Here is a 4,901-nt window from a genome sequence, read left to right on the forward strand (position 1 = left end):
ATATAGGCAGGTGGTGCGGGCGGAACGGCCGGCTGGCGCTGCTCATGGTGGGCGCAGGTGCCTCACATCACGCCCGCCGGCTGCGCGCACTCGCCGCCGCACCCCATCCGCGCGCGGCACCCCACACGGCGACCCCCCGCGGCGCGGCGCGCGGCGCGGCCCGGCCGCTGCGGCGAGCGCGGCGCACTGAACGCGCTGTCACCGCCGCCTGTAGCCAGCGGCCAAAATAACGGCCGCTTCGACCGCTCCCCTCCCCTCCCCCGGCCCCGGCCCCCGGCCCCTCCGACGCGACAACACTGTCGTCGTCGATAAGCAGCGCCGGCGCACGCACGCGGCCGGAGCCTCCGAGCTCGCGTGAGTGCGTGACGGCGTGACCGTTGTCGCGGTCCGGTCACGCGGTCACATGCTGACCTGCGGCGGGGCGGGGGCGCTGACCGCGTCCACGGCCACGGGCCGGCTGGCCGGCGGCCAGCGGCCCGGCCGCCTCCGGCCCCTGCTCGGCACAAAGCGGCGGCGTGCTCGCCGCGGCCGACGGCGCGCCCGACGCATCGCCAGCGACGAGAGTCGGATAGGGGGGGGGGGGGGCGGAGGAGGGCGGGTCAAACCGGGTCAAAGACCCGCCTCTCGCGCTGAGATGCAACTGTTGCGAAACGACCCTGTTGATCATTTGAGGAGCAGGGCCAAGCGAAGAGGCGCGGAAGGCCGACGAGGCCGGCGCCCGAGCCGCTTCCTCACACCGCGCGGTGTGAGGAAGCTCTCGATGAGGCAACCGTGCATCCTGTGAAAAGGGGATGGGTGTATTCATGATGTGTGAGGTGGCAACAGGAGACACGGGCCCATCCCTGTGTTGCACTCACGCACACGCAATCACACCTGTTGTGGCGTTTATCACATCTTCCTCACCCGATATCACATCTCTTCCTTTCCTCCTCCCCCCCCCCCCCCCCGCGGGCTCTAAGTATTTCCCCGCCTCTGATGTCACCGGGGTTTGGTGCGGGGTATTTGCTGACTCCACAACCGAAGTGCAACGGCAAGAAACCAAACCAGGGCTGTAGCTTCGTAGGTGATCTGACGATTTTTAAAACGTTATTTGCGGGAAAAATCCCTCACGGTTGACTTTTCAGGTAGCGTCAAACAAAATCAAACCATTTTTCGGGTTGTCTCCGTAACTTTGCGTTTGTTTGCAGAGTGAAGATGATGGAGATCAATGAAGCTACCATTTATTTCCACTGGGCAATGCAATGTCATCGGAGGTCACTACGCGACACTACCAATATTTGTGACGGGTTTCCAAGCTTAGCTGGCGCGGCCTCAGCATTGAGTGACCATTTGCACTACCAGAACATATCAGTGCACGATATTTTGATTTATGACGCAGCGGTTTTTTGAGAGTGCATCTGGCAAAGCGTTAATGCTTGGCTTCATGTAAACTAACGTTCAGGGTTTTGACCACGGAGGATATTAAGGACAGTAGTTATGACCTTATTCCTAGTGGAAAAACCAGGAGAATGGAAGATTTAGATGCGTTGATATTTCGGCAACATGTCTTGTGTCCAAGCGAATAGCAGAAGGCATGAAGGCAAAGATGGAAAGCATGTTGCCGAAATATCACAACATATCTCTGCCCCCATTATCCGGGTTAAAGTAAGATAAAGGGATGCTGCCGAAATGTCAGCGCGTCTATCTCTCCATTCTTCTGATTTTTTCTACGAGGAATGAGGCTATTTCTACCGTCTATCTATGTCCATATTTTTCACAAATACACTGAACAACTTACGGAAAATACCGGCAAATGATAGTCACGATGACTGATGATAGGGTGACATTGTCACTTGCTGTTCGCACAGGTACTGATTGAAGATCGGAGGCAAGATCTGATGCGTTACAGAACCTAGGGCGCGTCGCAGAACGGCGGTTTTCCACAATTTTGGCGCGCAGAGTCTTTGAACGCCCAGGTTAGTTCTCGATTACCTCAAGTTGTAAGTCCTTTCAAATCTTCAGATTAAGTAAGGAAATTTTGGGATTCAGTTCGTTGAAATGCCACCACCAAGCAAAGAACAGGTTCTGAAGATGATTTCGAAAAAAAACAGAGGAATTTGCATCAATGATAATGTGACATCATCTGGCGGCACAACCTATAGTCGGCGCCACTTCTGATTGCAAATGTCAATCAGTGTTAATTGTTCGTATTGCCCAGTCAAGGCAAATGTGCAAAATACCGCATGACATTAAGAATTCAAACAGTTTGAACTACACAGGGCTATATCAGCTTCACTCAACTCTGATTTATTCGTGAATACCCGATGAGGCTATCAGTGAAGTCAGTATAGTCGCCGTCTGTGGTCATATTTGAATCCGAATACGCATACGTGGCTGACTTCACAAGCATAAAATGTACTCAGTACCTGGATGTTGGATTTCATGCGCTGAATGTCATGGCCCGTCGCCGATTCCAGCATGGCACATGCGGTTGTCAGCACGTTGAAATCGGCCCGTACCCGGCTGTCTTCGCCGTGACGGTTCTGTCAGCACGCCTGGACTGGTTTTGATTCAAACGCGCGGCGAAAGCATTCAGGAATCTGGAAGGGAGCGGTACTCGCAGTTTCCGGCCCAACATACCGAACGCATGCTGATGATAAGCATACTACTATTGTGATTATGGGGTTTTTGCATATCACACACTCGTTACCAGTACTTGCGGATTTATTCGTCCTTACAACATCGGAAGACTTGTTGGCCAAGCTACACTTGAAGTAAAAAATATGCACGCAAGTAGTAACAAAACTACGCCTGATGAAGCTGGCCCATAGACTCACCATGATCTGGGCCCGACCAGTTATCTTCTAACTTAGGTAAGATATTGAGCACAGTATGTGCTTCTGATGTATCTACTATGTTCGTGCTCTGGAAATCGGGGTGGAACGGCGCGTAGCTTCATAAAGTTCGGCGCAGGACCGAATTACCGACGTTGAAACAACCCATGACGCCGCCGTGTGCCCCTTAGCCACCTTGTGTGGGATTTAAAGTTTCGTTGCCAGGGGCAATCTTTCCGTACGCGTTGTTTTAATGGTCGCGTACTTTCAACTCTGACTGCAGCCCGAATTCTGCTCGTCCACAAAGAAATGGTTTGTTGTCCTAAAATATATCTCTCAAGGATCTCGACAGCTAGAGCCTCTTCTGTTCATTGTGTAACTAGCAGTATTAAAACTAAACGCTAGATGTCGGGCAAATACAGTTTTTTTCGGCGAGCAACGCGCTTCAGCGTCGCCGCGCGCAAGCGATTGGTACGGTATATTCGGTGCTCGATTAGTGACCGATGGCAAGTGGAGATCCAGTGGCGCCTGAAGCCTGGCCGATCAGGCGTTTTTCCACCTTCTCCGGATGAGGGGGCTCTAAAGGACTCCTATTACAGAACTTTATGTGGTTGAGTTGAGTAGAAAAGCGACATCGGACAGTTCACGTGCATAGCTAAATCGATTTAACGCATAATGCAATGAGCATGCCATGACCGTCTTGGGCTACACTAGGTTAGCGAGGCAAGAAGCGCATTTCGGCGTTTTATCATCACAACCTTGCTTACTATGACGCTGGAGAATCGAGATTCTATAGCGCTCAGTACACTGAATCGCGTCCGTGCTCACAGCGCTATTGGTAACCCTTGACACACTGAATCAAACAACGGCGATAACCCATCCGCATGTATGACTTGTAACACAGCCAATCAGGTCACATTGCTCAAGCGTTGTGTGATCGAGCCTAGGATCGATCGCTGATAGCTATCTCGACAAGGAAGCATGTTGACGACAATGCAACAACCGGCGCCAGATAGCGTCTGGACACATCAAATATGGCTGGTGATACCTGCCACGCGAGATCATGAAAAGCATTATCTTCATACGAATATTTTATCTGTTTCCGTTGTTCAGGTTTTATCTATGAGGACTTGACGTCGTTACACTTGATAACAGTGCACGATCATGCAGTGCGGCATGCAATAAGTCAATGCAGCGAAGGTGCTTAGAGCTTATCTGCTATGAAAAAGTGATATGCGACACCCAAGCACGAAATGCGACCGACGTAATTTGACATGGTATGACAAAGCATGACTACAGCTTAGAGGTACTTGGAGGTGCTCCTCACTTCGAGAGGAAGGGGCTTCAAATTTTTGCACATAGTGTAAAAACGCACAAACTCAGGGAATGAAAATGCATGCCGCATACGTTTTCTGGCCCAGAGCCTCTACCGAGCCAGCGTCTGTTCCAGTTGTTTTTGGTCTCTTTGGATCATTCGGAACTTGAAAACTTTGGGACATTTAAGCGTGGCGCAACGCTGCAGCTTACATTAACCCAGCCACGGGTCACTCCCAGTAATCTACCCAGGCGTTGCAGTGCCTACCATGCCATACCCTGGCACCTCTGCAGTACCTTGGTCAATCGGTCCTGGCTATCTGACATCAGCAAATTATGTCACCATGATCAATTCAGCTTCGGCGAACTGTTCGATGTAGAAGCCTTCAGCTTTAAAGGCATCGCATGCGCTTAGGTCCAGTCTTTGCCTGTTTATCTCTTTTCTCCCAAAATGATGTTCAATGCTGTTGCGTGGGTTGACGTTCATCTTACTGAGCAATCACGCTCTCATGATCCACAGTGTCTGGCCCGCGATGAATACTTGCTGATTTTCTTTCGCTGACTCACTTGCTGATTTCTCCTGGCTTCGCCTCGGCTCGGCCTGAGGAGCAGCTGCAGAGGACTCCACCCCGCATCATGAGTCGGCCTCGCGTTCCCGTCGTCACCGCGTGACGATCCGAGTTGTCCATCAGAATTGGCGACCGGACACAAACGTATCACACGGGAAGAAAGTATTCCGAGATGCGTATGTTGTTTGTGGCTTTGGGCCAAGAT

The sequence above is a fragment of the Pollicipes pollicipes genome, unplaced genomic scaffold (assembly GCF_011947565.3).
Source record: "Pollicipes pollicipes isolate AB1234 unplaced genomic scaffold, Ppol_2.1 Scaffold_4740;HRSCAF=5597_pilon_pilon_pilon, whole genome shotgun sequence".
Lineage (NCBI taxonomy): Eukaryota > Metazoa > Arthropoda > Thecostraca > Pollicipedomorpha > Pollicipedidae > Pollicipes > Pollicipes pollicipes.